The 22,894-nt window shown below is 39.0% G+C and overlaps 1 protein-coding gene and 2 pseudogenes across 3 annotated transcripts in view; 1 reads left to right on the forward strand and 2 right to left on the reverse strand.

Annotated features, from left to right (window-relative positions):
* The window catches only part of LOC306640671 (coiled-coil domain-containing protein 43-like), a 436,234-nt pseudogene extending 432,165 nt beyond the window's left edge, over positions 1–4,069 (forward strand). The window contains exon 2 of the transcript XR_013766810.1: positions 8–4,069. The product of XR_013766810.1 is annotated as a coiled-coil domain-containing protein 43-like (transcript). The remainder of the gene's footprint in view (positions 1–7) is intronic.
* The window catches only part of LOC306638567 (actin-related protein 3B-like), a 317,597-nt pseudogene that overhangs the window by 281,016 nt on the left and 13,687 nt on the right, over positions 1–22,894 (reverse strand). The window lies entirely within an intron of this gene.
* The window catches only part of GAB2 (GRB2 associated binding protein 2), a 207,084-nt gene that overhangs the window by 145,740 nt on the left and 38,450 nt on the right, over positions 1–22,894 (reverse strand). The gene's annotated exons all lie outside the window — the stretch shown is intronic.

Raw genomic sequence — 22,894 nt, forward strand, 5'->3', positions numbered from 1 at the left:
AGAACAGAATTACTAAAACTAAAATACTCAAGAGTCAAAAAGACTTTTGACATTACAACAGTGGTGAAAAGCAGCAGGATTGGTGATCTGGATGGGGGCTACGCCTTCTCAAATAACACCCTGTAGGAAACTATCCATGCCAAAGACTGGGTCTGGCCAGCAATGCAGCTTTCAAGCATTAATGGGAAAGGCAAAAATCAAGGACAAACACACAGGGGACTTTTCTGAAGGTCAAAAAAGCAACAATAAATACCAAGCCCAGAAAAGCTTTTAAATCTGACCTTTTCCTCCGCTAAAGCCATTCGCCTCCCAGCATCTTCAATCTAATAGACTGAAGTGGGCTGAAATGGCTCTTAGGAGAGAACTGGGGCTAGTCTTTTCCTTAATGCCTCCTCTCCACCACTACTCAAGCAGCAGCAGCATTACTGGTAATTACATCATTTTGCCATAATGGAACCCACGCCGAGCAAGGGAAACAGCCCAGCAGCTCCCCAGTTGAGAGGAGACAAGGGCCCCCCTTGGTTGTTCCATTCCTATTAACCCTCTAAGTCCTGGCTTATTTTTCAAAGACAAGCCACTTTTAGGAATTTCACAAGTTTAAAACAGACCATGGAGGTGGAGTTTAGTTTAAGACCTGGAGTGAAGTTAAGGATTAGTATAATAGAAACCCTTCACTGAAACAGGAATTAGGAGGTCTGGGTTCATCTCTGGTTTTGCTATGAACACTTCACATGACAGTGGGGAAATCATGTGCCGCTTAGAAGTTTCCATTTCTATAAAGTCATTCTATAAAGAACGAAGCTTCTGGGTAGCTGCGTTAGTCAGCTTTGTGTGGTTGTGACAAAATACCGGAGATAAACAACTTAAAAGGAAGAAAGATTTGTTTGGCTCATGGTTTCAGTCCATGCTCACTGATTCCATTGCTTTGGGGTCTGTAGCGAGGCAGGGAGTCAGGGTGGGGCAAAGTTTCTCTCCTCACGTTGTCCTGGAAGCAGAGGAGGGAGTAAGACCCTCCTCTATAAGACTCCCTGTGACCTAACTTCCTCCAACTAGGCCCCTCCTCCTAAAGTTGTCACCACCTCCCAACAGTGCCAACGGCTGGGGCTCAAGCCTTTAACACAGGAGCTTTGAGAAGACATTTAAGATCCAAATCATAACAGAAGCAGATCCCAAAATGTCCTTATAGAAACTTGGGACTGAATAAAACGACCACAGGAGCTTCCCCACCCAGTTTTAAAGTCTATTATCTAAAAAGACCTAGTAACAGGAAAGACAGAAACAAAGTAAAATACGGAAGGCCAGTTCTATTTGCCCCCCACCATACATCAATGTCAGATCATCCTCATTAACCTCTCTCCAAAAGACCAAGCTCAGAATTCATTAAATTATCACAAGAAGTCTCCCCAAAGAGAGAAAGTAGAAGTGCAAAATATATTGGGACAGAAGTGAGGCAACTTCTGTTGTGAGTCAGTTGCTTAACCAGGTCTTTATGACACGGTAGTGGAGGGGGAGGGTTAGAATTACTCTTTCAGATCAAGCAGTGAATGATTTTGATGCCTCTGTACAAGTTTTAAATGCTTCTATGGGATACTGGGGCACTTGAGGGTAGGAGAGACGCTAACAAACAATATGATAACAATGCCAAAAAAATGCATTTTCTTATGGTATTCTAAAAGTTTTCTCATAATTAACAGGAAAAATATTACCTACAGACCTCAAAGAATTGAAACATACAAAACTATATATTAATTGTTCCATATCTCAGAATCTTCCCTTTCTAGTGGCAAAAAAAGAAGGTCACAACTGGTTCTTCTCAGCTGTCTTCTGGTCCACATATAGAAGGTATAAGAGTCTGGTTTCCAGCAATAAGGTACTCTAGATACCATGAATGACCCTCCCAAGGAAAACTAATTTTAAAAAGTAAAATATTCTTAAAATATTCTCTAAGTAAAATTAATTTTTTAAATGCACGGTCCTGAGCTATTGAGAAAGTAAGGAATTTGCAAACAAGGGGGTAAAAAGGGCAAGTGTACACATAAACACAATCATTAGATGAACACAAGTATGTGTGTGTGCGTGTGTATATGCATATATTATTCAGCCATTAAAAAGGAATGGAATTCTGATACAAATTACAATATGAATGAACTGTGAAGATACTGCACTAACTGAAACAAGCAAATGACAGAAGGACAAATATATCATTCCACTCACATGAAGCACCTAGAGCAGTCAAACTCATAGAGACGGAAAGTAGAACAGTGGTTACTGGAGGTTGGGGATCATTGGGTAACAGGCAGCTATGTTCAGTTTTGTAAGTTGAAAAGTTTCTGGAGATGAACAGAGATGACGGTTGCACAACAACATGAACTTCACTTAATTCCACTTAAAAATGGTTAAGATGGTGAATGTTGTGTATATTTTGCCACAATAAAACCATTTAAACAAAAGCAGAAGTCCTAAAAAGAGAGAGACCACCAAAGTTATTTTTTCCCCAAGGTTTTGTAGAAACACCAGTGACAAGTTGGGTGCAATGACACACGTCTGTTATTCCAGTTACTCAGGAGGTTGAGGCAGGACCATCCCAAGATAGAGTCTGGCCTGGGCAACTTAGCAAGATGCTGTCTCAAGAATGCCCCTGGAGCGTGTTGTGCATGGCGAGGCGAGGCGAGGCGAGGCGAGGCGAAGCAAGAAGAATGGCAGTGGGCAGAATGCCGGGAGGCTCTCAGGGGCTTTGAGGACCTGAAAAGGCAGGTGGATGCCCAAAAACACAGCAAGGCTTTAGACGCGGGACCACACAGATCAGGGCGGTGGGTGACCGCTCTGGATGGTTCAACGACACCGCACCTCATCCTGACAAGGCAAGGGCCTTAACTCTTCTGAAAGACCACCTCTAGGAGCGACAGTTGTCCACATTTGTTCAGTGGGCGAGAGGACTTGGAGCAGAAGACTGTGAGAAAGAAGAGAAGATCCTGTGCCACGCTGATTTTCTATAAAGAACAGGTATATTTTATACCCTAGGAGAAGTTATTGAAAAAAAAAATGAAGAAATAGAGATCATGGGATCTGCCTGACCTTCCTTTCCTATATAATCAAGAAAGCCTGGACAGAGAATTATTAGGGGTAATTTTCTTGGAGAGTAAGACATTATCGACCCTGACTCCAAGATGGCAGCATCCTGCGAAGAGGCTGTAGCAGCCTCTAGCGAAAGTGATGGTGGGGCAAAGTTTTTGGATCCTGGCTGGCTGGATGGCTGGAGGTGCTGGGAGTGGACCAAGCCATTTATGGTGCCAACATCCGTGGTGTCCTGCAGGAAGAGGAGGAAGAAGAGAAACTGGATGCTCTGCAGGGTATCCTGTCTGCTTTTCTGGAAGAAGATTCTCTTCTTGATATCTGCAAGGAGACTGTGAAACGATGGTCTGAAACTCAGAATGTTGTCACCCAAGTGAAAAAAGATGAGGTACAGGCCACTGCCATCCTCATTCAGAAGCAGGCACAGATTGAAGTGAAGCCCAAGGTAGTGTCAGAAGAGGAAAAACGGAGAAAAGCTGCCCTGATGGCCCAGTATGCTAGTGTAACAGAGGAAGAGAATGAAGCAGATGAGAAGGATGATTCAGGTGCCATGATGATGAGCATTAGTTCTGATAAATCTCTGTTTCGAAACACCAACGTAAAAGATGTCTTCGAAGCTTGGAAATCAGAGCAAGATTCACTTCAGGATGAGTCCCAAAGGAAGAAGGAACAGGACAAGCTGCAGAAGGAGAGAAACAAACTAGCCAAGCAGGAATGCAAGGAAAAGAAAAAGGCACAGAGAGGGGCGTGAAAGCACTAACCCTGACCTGTTTAATTCTTTAAGAACTTTGATCAAAGGGAAAACTGGTTGTTCATTTTGTGTGTTTAAGAGAAATATAAGAACATTGTATAATGATTTCCCAAGGCATTTCCCCTTTTGTTTGCATGGTCAAAAGGACATTACAATTACTTCTTATTGCAAAATGTTCCATGTTTTGGTGGTGTGGGTGACCAGATTATTATAATTGATGTCTGTAACAGCTGCAATATTTTAATACAGAAGTTTTGTGCTCAAAAAAAAAAAAATGCCCCTGGATTCAATTCCCAGTATGCAAAAAGAAGGAAGGAAAGAGAAAAAGAGGGGGAGAGAGGGGAGAGAGAGGGGGAGCGAGAGGGAGAGAGAGAGAGAGAGAGAGAGAGAGAGAGAGAGAGAGAGAGAGAGAGAGAGAGAGAGAGAGAGAGAGAAGGAAGAAGGAAGAGGAGGAGGAGAAAAGAAAAGGAAGAGAAGAAAGAAATACCAGTGACTGACAGCTGTGATGACTATAAGGAGTCAGGGCAAGAAAAGACAAAGCCTAGGGCCCACTAGAAGTAGATGTCTTATATAAGATTCCTTTATAAACTGGGAATATTAAAGGGCTCTACCCTTGATGTAGGGATAAACCATGAATAAACTTGCAACACTGAAAGGGACCATGAGAAAATTGGTCTGTCCTGACCATAAAGGAAGAGAAGTGTCTCCCCTAAGAGTCTGTAACCCAAAGCTGGCTCTAATACAGGTATGTGAGTAAATCCAAGCTGCCTCAACCTAAGATTTAAAAGCAATACAGAAATAGTAATGACTCAGGCAACTAGAAGAAACATCCCCTAATTCTGGTAGAATACGTGTTTAACCCAGGCCTCAGGTAATTTTCATACATAAAGTCCTAAGGATCACACGCTCTAAAACCAAAACAAAACAAAATGCACACACACTGAAATAAGCTACACAAGTGACTGACAGGAAAAACAGAAAAATTAGATGCTCAAAGACTTTAGCTATGGGAATTCAGGACCTTGTGCAAGCTAGCCAAGCACTCTACCAGTGAGTTACATTCGCAGCCCTGTATTAAGATTTTAAAAGAGAGGCTGAAAAAAATTATCAAAGAGAGCATAAAAAAATAACCAAGTGCATTTGGAAAAAAAAGAACCTTTAGAAACAAAAAATATAATTGAAATTAAAAATTCAATGGCCAGGTTCAATAACAGATGAGATACAGCTAAAAGAATAGTCGACAAGAAGGATAATAATACAAAGACACTTCATAAAATATGAATAAGAAATGTTACAGAAATGAAAGTTTAAGAGACATGGATAATAGAGTAAGAAAGCCTAACATATAAAATATTAGGTTATAACATCTTATAATGAAATTCAAGAATTAAAATATTGAATGAATGGAGCCAGGTGCAGTGGCACACACCTGTATTCTAGCAGCTCAGGAGGCTGAGACAGGAGAATTGCAAGTTCAAGACCAGCCTCAGCAACTTAGTGAGGCCCTAAGCAACATAGCAAGACCCTGTCTAAAACACACACACACACACACACACACACACACACACACACAGGGCTGGCGATGTAGCTAAGTGGCAAACCACACAGGAAGAATAAGAAGGGGGGAGGGGGAGGGGGAAGAGGAGGAGGAGGCGGGGGAGAAGGAGTGGATGGAGGTATCACTCAGTGCCTTTGGCTGAGAATTTTTCAGAATCACTGACAAAATACCAAACCTCAGGTGCAGGAAGCTCCAGAAGTCTCAAGTAGAATAAGTAGAAATGAAACCGCATATTGTAATTAAACAGAAGATTACCAAAGGCAAAAGGAAAACAAGAGATCACCTCCAAAACAATGTGATTGGATTATCAACTGATTTTACACATTGACAGCAAAATCTAGAAACCATAAAACAGTAGTACTTTCAATGTGCTAAGAAAAAAAATAACTTTCAATGCAGAACTATAGACAATGAAACTCTGAATAATGAAAGCAAAATAGAGCTGGGGGTGTGGCTTAGTGGTACAGCACTTGCCTAGCATGCTGAAGACCCTGGGTTCAGGGCCAGCAACACACACACATATACACAAAAGCAAAACAGACATTTTCAGACAAAACAGACTGCTACAGATACTTGCATAATCCAGATGGGTCCCAAATCAATAGGAGAGGGAGAACAGACACAGACAGACACAGAGAAGACACAGAGGAGGAGAATGTGACCACAGAAGCAGAGACTGGAATGATGCTGCCAGAAATCAAGGAACATTTAGAGCCGCTAGCAGCTGGAAGTGGCAATAAGTTCTCCCTTCCAGCCTTTAGAGGGAACTCAGCCCCACGACACCTTGATTTTGAAATTCAGACTTCCAGAACTGTGGGAGAATTCATTCCCACTGTTTCAAGGCAACAAATTTGTGGTAACTTGTCACAGCAACTATTGGAAACTAATACAGAAAGTAAAGATTATTTTAAGTCAAGTTAAAATATATGTACTAACCAGGTATGATGGTGTATGCCTGTAATCTCAGTGATTTGGGAGGCCAACACAGAAGGTTCAAAGTTCAAGGCCAGCCTCAGCAACTAAGCCAGGCTCTAAGCAACTTAGTGAGATTCCCGACTTAAAATAAAAAATAAAAAGGGTTGGGGATGTGGCTTGATGGTTAAGCGCCTCTGGGTTCAATCCCCAGTATCAAAAAAAACAAACAAAATTATGTATGAATAAAAAAATTTCATTCTAAGAGAACTTCTTAATTTAATGAACTTAGTAATAAAAATTCCATAGTTTACCATAGTTTATTTTTTTTAAATAAGAAAAAGTAATTGTTAAGATTCATATAGAAAAAATAAGAACAGCAATAAGGGAGACTACTGCAACTATCTGATAAAACATACCGTAAAGCCTTATTAATTAAAGTGTATTGCTATATACATAGATAGACCAACCAATGGGACTTAACATACTGAAGTCCACAAATGGTTACTTATTCATTAAGTACTTAAAATATGGTAGAGGTGGGATTGCAAATCCCTAGGTAAAGGATTTGAGATGGCATTTAAAATCGGAGATTTAAATGACACTATGACAAATGCAGTTGAATATGTACCTCTAATCATAAATCAATGGAAAAGAAATCTTATCCAAAAGGATAATAAATTTAAATATAATATAAAATCAAACTATGTAAATAATAGAATAAAGCACAGTACATTTCTTTTATAAGCTCTGAGTGGGAAAGTCTTTTTTATTACCTGATGTCATTACAGTGACTACATAAAAATCTACAACTCTTGCAGGGCAATATATACATATGTGTGAGCATTCATGGACATCCAAGTTCCTTTAGGCAAAGCAAGGAAATTGATGATAAACTGGGTTAGAACTTATAAATATTTTGTTAAAACTCGAAATTTCTATTACAAATGGCTAATCTCTTACATAAAGAGCTCCTACATGTCAATAATAATACCAACAACCCTGTAGAAAAATGAGATAAGCATATGAACAGATATTTAAACATGTGTAAAGATAATAAATGCTGGGCTAGGATATGGCTCAGTGGTAGACTGCTTCCCTAGCATGCACAAGACCCTGGGTTCAATCTCTAGCACTGGGGGAAAAAAAAGAGAGAGAGAGGTAATAAATGCTGACTTACAAAAAAGGAATGCAAATTAAAAGTACTCTGAAATACTATTTCACTCAATATACTGGGAAAAAATCCAGAAATTTGATAATTACACTGGCAAGACTGTGGGAAAACATGCACTCTACTGCCAAGTGGAGTCTAGTTATAAACCTTGTAGGGCAAGGTAGTAAAATTACATACAATCTGTCAAAATTATAATAGTGCATATATCCTTTAACCAGTCAACTCCTTCCTAGAAATTTACCCAAGAGATAAACTAACACAGTACACAATGACATATGTACATTTTGCAGATGTTTTTAAAAGAGTAAGATTCAAAACAATGTAAATGTTCATCATTAAAAACATTTAGCTGGGCACAGTGACACAAACTTGTAGTCCCAGCTTCTAGGATGACTGAGGCAGATTTGGGCAATATAGTGAGACCCTGTTTAAGAAAGACTGATGGAGAGGTATTTTGTTATGTTTCTACCAACTGATATACTACTACTTAGCTATTTAAAAGAAAGATAAAGGGAAGAAAATCTTTATATATCAATATGGAAAGAACATCAAGATATACTAAAGTGAAAAAGCAAGTATAGATAAAGTTATGCATTGTTGTATAAAAATAAACAAAATACATATTTATATTTATATTTATAATCTGTATCAAAATATATAGTTTAATACATGTTATAGATACAGGTATACCTAGGGATTACAACTGAGCAGATGGAGTCAGAGGAATCACAAGGAGATTCCTTACAATATACTTTTCAAATATTTGATGCTTAAGGCATGTGCATGTATTTTCTATTACATTTAAAATTTTTATTAAGTATTGTCTTGGTCCATTTTGTGCTGCTATAATAGAATACCTGGGAGTGTGTCATTTATAAAGAAAAAAGATTACTTCTGACAGTTCTGGAGGCTGGTAAGCCCAAGGTCAAGAGGTTTGTATCTGGTGAGGGCCTTCTTGTTGCATTAATCCATGGTAGAAGGCAGAGGGCAAGATAGTGCACGTGAGCAAACAAAAAGCAGCTGACCTTGCCCTTACAGCAAAAATCATTCTCACAATAACAACATTAATCCACTCATAAGAGCAGGGCCCTCATGACTTAATCACATCTCAAAGGTCCCTCTGTTAGGACCTTGTGATTGTTATGCTGGGGATTAAGTTTCCAACTCATAAATTTTGGGAAATATATTTAAACCACATCAAGTGTGTAAAATAAAATATCTAGGATAAAATATCTAGTACAGTATAATCTCCAGATTAGTGGAGGTGTAAAAATAAAATGAGAGAAAGGAAGATAAAATACTTAGCCTAAGATAAGAAGGAGGAAAAAAAAAAGAGCAGGAAATTCAGTACAACAGAAGGTACAATACTAGATGGCTGAAAAAAGTCTAAATATTTCCATAATCACAATAAATGTAAATCAGTTAAACTCACCAGTTAAAAGATAATCTCACTGTATTTATCATAATAAATCAATTAGCCAAACTCTCAAGTTATAAGAGAGACAGTCAGACTAAATGAAAATACAATCCTCTAACATACTATTTTTAAAAGATACACCTAAAATATAAAAGCACAGCACAGGTAGGTTGAAAGTTCAAAGAAGGGAAAAAACTGTATGAGGTATATACACTACTCAAAAGAAAGCTGCTATTATCTATATGACAATCAAGAAAAAGGCCAAAAGGTGAAAAGGGTCACAGTACAAAGATAGATGGTTCAAAGGTCCAGGCGGATATGTAATGCTGAAAGTATATGCACTTAATAACATAGTCACAAAATACCTAATGCAATAATTGCTCACTGCAAGTATAAACTGACAAGTCCATTATCATAATGGGAGGTTTTAAACAATCTCTTAGTAACTGATATAGGAATGAGAGAGAAGAAGCCTCCTCAAATTAACCTTCCTTAGAACTTCTAGATCACTGGATTGGGAAAAAATTTTTTTTTTTTTTCGTTTCTTAATTCCTGAGAAGATTCATCAGGATGGACAGACATGCTTCCTGTCTGGTTCTGGTAATACAAACACAGAAATGGGAAGTTACACACTGGCTGTATAAGCAACCATACAGCTAGACACTGAGACTAATGGCTGCGTCAGCAATTCTGTGTGCTTATGCTTGATTTTCTTAATCTCTTCAGGAGAAGATACTGTTTCTTACATGTATTTGCACCTATCCACAAACCTACTGCAGTGCCTGTACACTTCATATTGAATCATATATTAAACACTCCTTTTAAAAAATATTATTTACTCCAACATTTAAGACGTACTTACCATGTACCAGGCATTATGTTAAATACTAAGAATATACACATGAATAAGGTATCTGCTCTCCAGGGGCTAACAACCTACTAGAAGAAAAATACAATTTTTAAAGAAACTATAAACAGCCAGGCACAGTAATGCATACCCATGGCGCATCCCAGTGACTCCAGAAGGTTGAGGCAGGATGATTACAAATTCAAAGCCAGACTTGGCAACTTGGGAAGACCCCGTCTCAAAATAAAATTTAAAATGGTTGGGGGCGCTGAGGTTGTGTGGGGTACTGGGTTCAATTCTCAGCACCGCATATGAATAAAATAAAGGTCTATCAACAACAACAAAAAATTTTTAAAAATGGCTGGGGATGTAGATCAGTGGCAAAGCAACCCTGGGTTCGGTCCCCAGTAACTGGAAAAACTACCACCACCACCTATAAATACAGGGTTTGAAAGGAGTCGTGAGTAAAGGAACCTAGAGAAAGTACCTGGACATCTGCAGGAAAGGTTCTTAACTATAACATATTTATAAGCACCCACCGTATGCCAGAATCAGGTTGGACCTCTGAGAAACATCTTGGTGCATATTTTGAGGGTGAAGTCAGATAGAGAGATGGAGGGCAATGAGAGAAAGAAGAATATAAATTTCAGGAGAAAATGTGCTTGCTCAAAATAAGTTTGAGCAAAGAACAGAACCTACATTCCCTAGTGTCTTTTCCTTCCTGCTTCTCAACACTCTTTTCCCCTAGAACCCTCTTTATTCCAATATAGATCCCTCTCTAGATCAAAGGCCTTTGACTGCAGTCCAACCCAGAAATGCTATTTAAATTGCAGTACAACACCTATAAATACATTGAATTTACAATTTTTATGAGATACCCTTAGTGGATATAATGCATGCTACTTTTTCTTCTATTCCATTTAAAATGCTGGTACACTAGTAGCTCTTAAATCCCATTTTGCAAAATGCTTATTATTGTTTGTGATCATTATAGACTGGAATTTCACCTCTAGATCCTCAGCCCTGGAAAAGGCCCCTCCAAACACATTATTGATCAACTACTACATGTGGAGTAAATGCTGTTCTAGGCCTCCTTGGAAATTCAAAAAAGCATATATCAGAGACTTTCTCAAATTTTTGTGAAAAAAAAATCTTTCCCAAACCATACATATTTACTATATTCCTAGAGTGAGATTTGAACATGGGAATGTTGGGAAAGGCTTCCCAGGGGACAGTGCCTTGATGATCTGAGTCCTTTCCACTCCCACAAAACAAATATTTACTTAGGAAGAGGGGTTTAGCAAAAGACTAAGCACAGACAGGAAAAATGAAATCTGATAAGTACAGGGACTTACCAGTGGTCAGAGAGCCACTGATAGACCAGAGATCAGAATGCAGCTCATCGGATTCCCTAATCATTTCAGAATCTAAGCCTCTCTATCAGCATTCCTTCTCCTTTGCACTGACCTCCTCTTTATCAGAAATTCCCCTAGGGATCTTGGCATACTAAATGCTAATTAGATTTTCTCCACCTGCTCTGGGATTTAGAGGGCAGTGCTAATGCAGTGCCCTCCTCAACTAACAAAGCCCCTGGCATTCCCGGCATGCCGGGCCCAGCCTCCAGTTCTTCAGTCAACAGCAATTAAAAGACTCCTATCAAAACCCTAAGGAGTAAGACAAGAAGGGAGGGGTATTACTTGATCCAAAAAAATGAAGTAGGCTACTGATCAGGATTGACTGTTACTGCAGAGCTGGGTGGAAACCGGGGAAAATTCTGGGAGGCAGGAATGGAATCTGGGTGAGGCAAGCAAACTAATCACTACTCACCATCCTTGTCACTCCCCTAAGGAATGCTATTGTCCTCCAACTTGAGGAACCAGGTCTTGAATCTTAAGAAAAGACCAATCCAAAAACACCTCTCAAAAAACATTTCCCTTTCTCTCCTGCTTCAACACACAGGTCCAGATTCCTCAGCCAACAATGACAAGTCCTCCACAATCTATTCCTCCCTCCCTGGACATCACAACTTAGTGAAAACCCAGACTAGCGGTTCAGCCACTAACTGCCTCAGGACTCACTCTGAACAAGCTGTAGTTTCTCTGCACTTTGATTTTCTTATTTACAGCTCTGAGTTGATTTCAAGATCAAATGAGATGATAAATATCCAAATGTTCTATAAACTACACTGTGATGTAGAGTGTTAACATAACTCCTAACAAACTCAATTAAACTCAAACATTTACTGAGCTTCTAGAAGAATGCTTATGCAGAGCTGGCACACAAATTTTATAACATAAATATTAACTCTTAGATAAACCAAAACAAACCATTCAGATTCCTAACTGATATAGAAATCACAGTCTAGGGTAGGAGATAAAATCACTAATATAATAAGATGAATACAGAAATAAAGTATGCTCTAAGTTTCTGGAAAGAGGAGTTAATTTATCCTGTTACTGAAGAGCAGGGATAAGGTTTGTTAAAAGAAAAAAACAACAACCTGTAGCCTGTAATCACAGTGACTCAGGAGGCTGAGGTAGGAGGATCATGAGTTTGAGGCCAGCCTCAAAAAATTAGCAAGGCCTTAAGCAACAGTGACATCGTGACTCAAAATAAGAAATAAAAAGGGTTGGGGATGTAGCTCAGTGGTAAAGTACCCCTGGGCTTAATCTCCAGTGCCAAAAACAAACAAAAACACCCTAAACCTTCTATGGCCTTCATGGTGAACGGAATACAATTAGAGTGGGGGTCCAGGGAAAATAAAGTTAATGAAGCAAATCAAATGGATCAGCTCGTGAACTCTTACCAAACACATTCATTAATATCTCCCTGCCTTTATTCACAAAGTTCTTTTTCATGAGAAATTGCAAAATTCTTTCAACTATTAAGGCATATTTAAGCATCTGTTAGGTGCAAGCCATTCCTAAGCATACAAATTATTACAAGGTAGGTCCCTGAGCCCAGTGAATTTACCATCTAGAAGGGAGACAGGCATATATAAAAATTATGTGCTGGGCCATGCACACCTGTAATCTCAGTGGCTCTGGAGGCTGGGGCATGACAATCACAAATTCAAAGTCAGCCTTGGCAACTTAATGAAGCCCTACAGAATTAGTGAGATCCTGTCTCAAAATAAAAAATTAGAAAAAAAGGCTGGGGGATGTGGCTCAGTGGTTAAGCATTCCTGGGTTAAGTCCCTAGTACCAATAATATTTTTTTTAAAAAAGCAATATTAATACCTCAAAGGTAAAGAAGAAAATTACTCATTTCTAGAACAGATTGGAAGTTGAAAAATTCCGTCTCCTTTCCCCCCAAAACATCAGAGAATATTCTTTAACCTACTATGTGCCAGAAAACATTCTGGTCACAAGGAAAAAGCAATGAATGATACAGACAAAAATCCTGCCATTTTAAAAGGGACATATATTCTAGAGGTGCAAAGAGACATATGTACAAGTGACTGATGTGTGTTGGGGGAGGGGGCAAACTGGAAAACATAGGCTCCGGTTAAGTAGATTGCTGCTAAGCAGAAATCTGAGCTCAGTGTTCCCAGATCGAGAAATTGGAAAATTTGTGAATTTTATGTAAAGTATCTCAGCTTTTAATGCTCAACAATTGCCTAGCTTTTAAAAATTCTGCAACAAAATAGTTTGTAGGTGGAATTTAGGCCAATGGTATCAGTTTGTGTCAGAACAAGTAAGATGAGTTTTGGTTTAGAGGCACAGGCAGTGCATCCCGTGTTATCAAGTAAGTGCTACTGGACTTGAGGTGGTGCCAGTTCCAGCTGAGGTGGTCTGGGTCAGCATAGAGGAGGTGAGGACCACTGAGCCTGAGCCTCCCTCAGAAAACATCCCAGAATGTTCCAGTCCTTAATTCCTTACTCTCCTCCTTTCTCCCAGCACTCACTAGCTACGTGGACACGCTGCCTCTTAGGTTCTTCTTCGCTAAGGAGGGCAACACCACTTTGTTCAGTCAGAGTCCATAAGCAGCAGCACTCCCAGAGCAGCCGCCCTGCTGGTTTGTCAGGTTGCTTCACGGGTTAATATTGTTCATTAATATGATTAATTCACATCCGCTCTACTATAGGACTGCCATCCGGAATCATTCTCAGGAAGGTTCAGTTACCTCAAAATGCTTAAGGCAGGGATTTTATACAAATTTTCTGGGCAAAATAAATAAATAAATCCCTGTAGTAAATCCTATTTACCCAGAAACCACTGAAATATGGTAACCATGATTAAAAAGCAAGCTACAATTTAAAATAAAGTTACACAAATTGCTACACAGATAGTCATGATACAAATATTTGAATAACACTGAAAGCATATTACAAAAAGCAAGAGTTTAAATATTAGAACACAGCAAGTAAGATGAGAAAAACATATTTTTTATATTTTTAAAATTTTGTTTTAATTAGTTAAACATGACAGTAGAATGTACTTTGATACATCATATATATTGGAGTATAATTTCTCATTCTTCTGGTTATACATGATGTAGAATCTCACCCTTACTATGTTAGAAAATGAGCCACCTTGTCTTCAAAATATGGTTTGGTAGCCAAATAAAACCTGAAATGTAATGGAAGAGTTCAAAATGTAGCTCTGATCAGCAGTGTGGCCTATGGTTTCTTTTGGTTACTGGAATTCTAGGATGTGAAACTTGCACTTCTGTTATATTTTCTGTTCCCATTCTTCTCTGTTCAAGGAGTCACATTGGGTCAGATCATCTTGCTGTTAGTTTTGTTTTGGCCCAGAACCATTCATTTACAAAACAGGCACATTTGACACATGATAATACCTGAAGTGAATTTTGGGGAGAAATACATGCATATACCACAACAAATTACAGAAACACAAAGGCCTTGGTAAGGATAGTCATTTCAGGATTTAAAAAAATTTAAAAATTAAAAAAAAAAAAATCGTAAATGCTTATTGTTATGGTTTGAGTATGTCTCCCAAAATTCACGTGTTGGAAATTTAATCCCCAAATTCATATATTGATGGTGTTTGGAAGTAGGGCCTTTGGAAAGGACGTAGGGTTAGATGAAGTCATGAAGGTGGGGCCCTCAGGATAGGATTAGTGGCTTTTAAGAACAACAGAGACTTGAGCATGCACAATGCCCCACCCCTCACAGTGTGATGCCTTCTGCCACATTATGACATAGCAAGAAGACATTCAATAGAGGCAGCTGCTTAACCTTGAACTACTCAGCTTCCAGAACTATAAGAAATAAATTTCTTTCAAAATTACCCAGTTGCACCAATTTAAAAAAAGTAAAAATAAAAATTATCCAGTCCGTGTTATTATATTACAGAAATACAAAGCAGACTAAGACATTTACTAACTGAAGACAGGTTAAATTATAATAGTACTATCCTCATACATTACTATAGAAATGTTGAGAAAAACTGAAGTTATGAATACTGTACTGCTTGGAATGTTATTCACCTAATGGTTATTCCCGGATATGGGATCTGGGATGAGTTTTTGTTTTCTTTGAATGTTTTAGCCTTTAACAAAAAATTTATAATGAACATGTACCATTTCAACATATGTGATAACCATTCTTCTAAAAACTAAAACAAATGCAATTGATCTGCATATGCTAATATAGATCTATTATCATGGTTTATTTTATCTCACAGGATTTTGGTGCACATCAATCTTAAGGACTCAGTGTCCGACACATACACATCCAAAATTACCTATCAGTGTGCTGTTAAGTAAAAAATAACAATACAAAACAGGGTAAACAAGGCAAGGGCTGGGGGTAGGAAAGAACTGTTTTTTCACTGACTACCTGCCTAGGTTCCCTAGAAGACAGAGCCTGATGCCAAGTTTACCTGCTTTATCAGATATTGCAATCTCAAAGGAGAGAGAAGGGGAAAAGATTAATGAGGCAGTGTAGGAGGGAAAGCAAATGCAAAGCTGGGTATTAATAAACTTGCCACAACTTAACATGGAAATATAGACAGTGCTTAATCATGCAGAATGTTTCAGGACAGAATTACTATATTTCAGAAAATTGTGTGTGTGTGTGTGTGTGTGTGTGCGTGCGTGTATGTGTGTGCATGTGTACACCTAGGAGGGAGGAGGGAGGAAAAAGGCAGACAAGAAGCATTTATTTGCTTCCTTCCCTTCTCCAGCCTCTAACTGCACTGGTCAGAGGTGTTAACTGGCCCCATGACTCCTCACCTCTACTTAACAGACTCTGTCTCCTAGCCCTCTAGAGAGTTGTTGGTGAACACACCCGGAAGCTGGAAGTGGTGGGAGAAGTCAGGGTCTGGTCAGATGGAGCTTGGGTGTCTGAGCTGCTGTGGCTCTCTCCACAAACGGCCCAACAGACATCCACCCAAGGAGATGGGACAACCAGCAGTGCTGGGAAACACAGCAAAGCAGGGGGCTGGACACTCTCCACCAAGCAAGTTGACTGGGGACTAGGAGGCAGGAAGAGCCAAGAGACTCTGGACAGATATATTAACTGAGTCCTATAACACAAAAAAATTGTTATTACAATGGAACATTTACTATAATGTATGCATTATTTTAAAAACTATTAGGGGGAAAAAACACATGCACTTAGTCTGTAGTCAGTAGTCTAATGAAAAGGGATAGGGATTTAGAGCCAAACCCTTCTGAGTTTGAGAATCTCATCTGCCTGCTCCTGGTGATAGCATGAAGACACTACATGGCTAGTGCAAAGGCTTGAGCGAGCTATGTTGGCCAAAGAGCTCTGAGACTGACAGACGAGGTTGTGCCTTGAGAGACTGGCCCTTTCCTTTCCCTCATTTGATCCCTTCCCTGAGTTCCTTCCAGGAAAACTTCAGGTTACACTTCAAACATCATTCTGCTCAGCATTATTTATAGTTATGACCACTCAGGACACTGGGAGCTCCTTGGGGACGACGGCACTGCTGTTTGTTTCTGTGGTGTCTGCCTTGGTGCCTAGCATGGCTCACACACGTAGCTGGTGCTGAGCAGGTGTTTGCTGAACAAACCAGGAACTTCACACAACAATTCTGAGGAGAGACAACTGTCATATGACCATTAGTAAAGTCACTTGAAGGACTCATGAGACTTCCTAAATATAGTCTGACAGCTGTTTTTGACCAAAAGATAGGGAAAAAATAAAAAATTTTGAAGATAGACAGATTTGCATTCCAAGCCTAATTCTATCTCTTATTTATACAAGAGTGACAATTAGACAAATGACATAAACCATGCAAAACTTTAACCATAAAATAACCATATAAAATAAAATTTTACAGTGATACTATAAGGACTAGAATTAAACAATGTAAATTATGACGTGAGCTCAAAGTATCTGTTTCTTTACTTCACTTTTCACCCAACACACTTTTACAGAACGTTATCTCTGTACTAAGTCTTTGTTCAGAATACCGTCCTTTAGAGTCTGCAAAGCCCTGTCATATTAGTCAGTTAGTCTGTCTGTTTGTTTCAGCTCCTACCCACCCACCTCTGCTTTAGACCCACCAGAAATACCCAGGAGAGGGACAGAGAGATCAGAGGCTTCCAGAGCTCCTGGAGCAAATGTGGACTGTATCTGAAGCCACCAGACTCATGTCTTGGTTGATGATATGGGAAGAAACAACAGCATTTCAAAGAAATTTCACCAGCCTCTTAGGGTCCCATGGTGGATGCCTAAGGTTTGTGCTATTCCTTAGGTCCATTCTACCTCTCTCTATAAACTTTTCTTTCAGGAAAAGCTCTTAAAAAGAATTTAAGAATTTCTCATCTATCAGCTACTTGTCTAAAGAGAAAAACTGTGATGCGAGAAAAAGAAAAAAAAAGTCAGTTATAGCAAAGAGACAAGATATGTATAACCAGAATAAATTATAGCAATGTAACTGGCAGAAAGGCAGTTCAAAAATAAAAATGAAGAAGAAGAATTCCAGTCTTCACTTGCATTTTTCAGTGGATATGAAAGGAATCAAAGTCACAACTCACAATTTTTATCTTTTCCTCACCAACTATCTTGTATACTACAGTTGTTCAAGGGTCTTGCAGTCATCAACCTAGCCCAACCCCAATCTTTAAAACACAATTTTATTTATTTTTGGTACTAGGGTGCTTTACCACTGAACTATAACCTCAGTCATCATCTCCCATTTTTTATTTTGAGAAAGGGTTTCACTAAATTGCTTAGGACCTAAGTTGCTGAGGCCGGTCTTGAACTTGCAATCCTCCTGCCTCACACTCCTGAGTTGCTGGGATTACAGGTGTACATCACCATGTCCAGTAAGATACAATTTTAAATGTATATTCTCCCCTTTCCCTTTTATCTTTTAATTATTTATTATAGAAACCCAATGCATCTTCTTGATTTTTCCATTTTTACTCTATTCAGACTATTAGACAAGAAAGTAGATCCTTGGAGAAGACCCAGTAAACAATAATTCTTTCACCTTAGACACCAGAGCGAAAGGGAGAAAGTGTTAATGCTTATAATTTATTCATTTAAAATAGAATATACTCATTGGGTGAATAACATCACTCCACTGCATAGTCTAGAGTCATCTCTAAAGCTACCAAGTAATCATAATGACTTTCTAATCAAAAAAGGGGAAGATCACAAAACAAAAAGGTCACAAGTTCTTCTAAATGTAAGATAAAAAAATTTTTGAATATATTGTAGTAAGACAAAATTTACACAATCATAAGCAAATAATACATAAAAATTTCTTAGAAAAGTACCTAGCCTGGTAATCATTTAATGTAGTTATTATTGCTATTAACCAGACTCTCTTCATGCCCAGTGCCTTTGTAGTTAGGTGATCTACACAGACTCCGATGACTGAATTTTTGGAATTTATATTTCTTTGCATCTGTTAAACTGGGGAGAGGCACTGACTTCATAAATTCTCTGAGACAAGTTCTTTTTACCCTTCTTGGTTGCTCCAGCTTTGTACATGTTGGAAGGAAGCGCAAGTTAGTATCTACAGAAGCTAGATGAAGGAACTGGTTTTGTTAAATGAAGAGGCTTTACTACCCTGGGAACCTGAGAAAATTTTTTGTTCATCCTAGGAACTGAACCTAGAGGTTCTTAACCACTGAGCAACATCCCCAACCCTTTTAATTTTTTTATTTTGAGACAGGGTCTTGCTAAGTTGCTTAGGGCCTCGCTAAGTTATTGAGACTGGCTTTGAACTTGTGATCCTTCTGCCTCAGTCCCCTGAGAGAGCCACTGGGATTACAGGCAATGTACCATCATGCCTGGCTGGAACCTGAGACATCTACATTTAAAACCATTCCAGCCCTCATTAACTTTTCAAGAGGCCCATTTTTCGTAATGATTTAATAAAATCTGAGGGTTTGATCAAACCTATACTGTGTTATTACACATGATAAACAGGACACTTTCAGTCATACATTCCAACAACTGACTTAAAAAGTCAACTTGATCCCAATTTAGTTTTGTAATCTCAAAATACCACTTCCTCAAAACATATTTTCCACACAGTTTACAACTGTCTCTCTCCAATCTCATGATCTTTCATCAGCCTTCAAAGAAAAACAAAAATTTAAAGACAAGAGACTACAAAACATATCATCTACATTTAGCATAGGTTTTCTTCTGTTGTGTCATTTCTGAACTCATTATAAAATAAGTGTGTAGAACCTTACCATCTAAGTCAACAAATACCTTTTCTAATGGAAAGACTTGAGGGTGAGTAGAGCTCTGCAGTCCTGGGTTCTAGTCCTAGTCCTGCCACTTCCTACATCTGTTAGTCAAGTTGCTCTACTTTACTAATCATCCATCTCTTAATGTGTAAGATATAGGTTCACTCAAGGAGGCTGAGGCAGGAGGGTAGGAGGGCTGCGAGTTCAAAGTAGCCTCAGCAACTTAGCTGGGTCCTAGCACCTCAATGAGACCCTGTTCTCTAAATAAAATACCAAAAAGGGCTGGGGATGTGGCTCAGTGGTTACATGCTCCTAGGTTAAATCCCCAATGTCAAAAAAAAAAAAAAAAAAAGAAGACTCACCCAACTATTTATTGAAAACATCATTTTACGTGCGAGGCACAGTGGTGCATGCCTGTAATTCCAGCAACTCAAGAGGCTGAGGCAGGAGAATCACAAGTTCAAAACTAGCTTCAGGAACTTAGTGAGACCCTGCCTTAAAATAAAAAATAAAAAGGGCTGGGGATGTGGCTCAGTGGTTAAAGGTCCCTGGGTTCAATCCCCAGTATCGAAAACAAAAACAAAAACAAAAAAAAACCCTATTATGTGGTGCATATTGTGCTGAATGCTAAAAAAACACAAAGTTGAATAAAAAGAAAAAAAATCCTCTCCCCAAGGTTCTGATAGTCTACTGGAGTTGTAGAGAGATCATATATAACGGTAATACAACGTGGTGAGTTCCAAAATGAAAGGAGACACACAGTACTAGAGAAGTACAAAGGTGAAATCCATCAACTTTTCAGTGGATGCCATACCAGGGAAGTAAGAACTAAGAAAGAACATGCTAGGGTTTTTAAAATTCTAAACATAGAAGAATGAAGGAACTTTGGATTACACAGAGGGGAGTGAGGGGAGGGGAGGGGCACTGGAGACGGGAAGGATGGTAGAATGAGATAGACATTATTACCCTATAATACATGAATGAAAAAAATTTTAAATAAAAGATAGTACAAAAAACTAAGGCAAGGGAAACAAATGCTAGAATGCAGTTACTAAGTTGAATCTTCAAAACAAGAACAGCATCATCTATTTAAATATTGTTTTAATTGCAGCATGTAATGAAAACTATTTCACATACACAGGGACATTTGCAACAAAGGAAAAACCATAAACTGTATACTTGGGAATGTTTGGGTATTTGGATTAAATTACTACTGCTACAAAATATTCTCAGTCCATTTTATAAACATTTTGAGAGCAAAGGCTACAACCATTCATCTCTCTTTTTGTGTGGCACTGGGGGTAGAACCAACGGTCACTGAACTCTTTTAATTTTTTTGAGACAGGATCTTGCTAAGTTATCCAGGCTGGCCTCAAACTTGTGATCCTCCTGCCTCAGTCTCCTGAGTTGCTAGGATTGGAGGTGTGTGTCCCAGTGCCTGGCTATGACTATTCACTTTCATTTTGAAGTAGTTGTCCACATGGTTGAAACACTTGTTGTAAAATGTTTAACATGGAAAGTCATTTAATAGATAGCAAATACATAGTAAAATTACAAAGACAGATACTAAAATCAAACTAGCAATTACTAAAGAATATAACAGCATCTAGAGGCATAGTTTCCAATATGCCCACTGATACAGAGGCAAAATCTCAAGATTTATCAATTACAAATGAGTTTCAGATCCAATTTGAGAATCAGGTACTAATCTGAAGTAAGCTAAAGGGCATCAGAGAAGGGTTCCCAGAACTAGGCAACCTAGAACTTAACAAGCTTACAGAGTCAGTGACATACTTTCCATTTCCCTCTTTGCCCCATTGATTGCTGTGTCACACAGAATACTCTTCAGGTTCTCTGTAGGGGCCTTGTAACCCTGAAATTCTGCCACTTTGTCCCAGCTCTCACTGAAGAAACCACAATTCATTTCATTCTGAAGCTGCACACACAGGTTCTCCCTGGTCCCTGCCACAATACCTATCACCCTTCTTCCACATCAGTTTCAGTATCTCGGAGATGGAAACTGCATTCCAGACTCATCCATGGCCCATAGGTTGACAGAGGGAAACTGACTTAAGCTCGTATGTTTAAAATAGGGGGAAATGTTGACTGAATGTGTTTATATAGGATCAGAAATGTAAAGAGACTGTTTCCCCCTTATAACCGTGCTTCCTGGTTCATAAGTACTAGTTTACCTTACTTCCACCTTAGGTTACAGTAAGACAGCTTTGCTCCTTTGCTCCAGATGTGAACCCAAGCAACACAATGAAGATTCCTCAAGCAAAAAGTCTGCCTGGTTTGGCAGTAACCAGAAGAATCCATTAGTACTAGTCCATTACTCATATTATTATTATGAGTTCATGCCTGTAATCCCAGTGACTTGGAAGGACCAGGCAGGAGGATCACAAGTTTGAGGCTAGCATGGGTGACTCAGCAAGGTCCCAAGCAACTTAGTGAGGCCTTGTCTCAAAATAAAAAAATAAACCTGTAATCCCAGTGGCTTAGGAGGCTGAGGCAGGAAGATTGTGAGTTCAAGGCTAGTCTCAGCAACTTAATGCATCCCTAAGCAACTCACTGAGATCCTGTCTCAAAATAAAATATAAAAAAAGAGCTGAAAATACGGCTCAGTGGTTAAGTGCCCCTGGGTTCAATCCCTGGTACCAAATAAATAAAAAGGTCTGGGGATGCAGCTCAGTAGTAAAGAGTCCCTAAGTTAAATACCCAGTACTACTACTACTACTACTACTGCTGCTGCTGCTGCTTCTAATAAAGATATGGATATACTACTTGCTGTGTACCAGATACTGTTCTAAGCACTTTAAATATTAATTCATTCAATCCTCACAACAACACCTGAGCTAGGTTTTATCATGAGCCTCTTTAATGACAAATAAACTGAGACACAGAACACACTGCATAGTTAATAAGTAGTGGGATTCAGATATAGAATATCCAGCTCATGCTCGAATTTTTTCTACATTTTAAATAAAGAATCAAGTTCAAAAGTATGTTCTGAAGTTTAAGGTCAACCACAAGTATTCCTGTTCAAAAGAATACTTCCTTTGTCTACTGTGGGATGAGACCAGAATTAGCCTGTCAGAGCAGGTTTCAAGTTCTAATCTGGACTTGTAATGGGGAGACAGTGGGAAATGACCAGGGAGTGTCTTAGACAGGTTGCTACCATAAATTGCCACAGACTGGGTCCACAGGCATTCATTGTTCTCAGCTCTGGAGGTTAACAAGTCAGGATTAAGGGGCCACCAGATCTCGTTACAGGTGGCTGCCTTCTTGCTGTATCTAGAAGAGAGAGGAAGCAAGTTCTCTGGGGTCTCTTCTTATAAGGACACTAATTCCAACCTGAGGACTCCACCCTGGTGACCCGATTAACGCACAAAGGCCCTGCCTTCAAATATTATTGCATTGGGGATTAGGGTTTCAGCATGAAAATCTTGGATGGGACCCAAAACAGAGTTCACAGGAGGGAGAAGGGGGACTAGCTCACTTATTTTTGAAGAACATAG

Source organism: Sciurus vulgaris (assembly GCF_902686455.1).
Source record: "Sciurus vulgaris genome assembly, chromosome: 11".
NCBI lineage: Eukaryota > Metazoa > Chordata > Mammalia > Rodentia > Sciuridae > Sciurus > Sciurus vulgaris.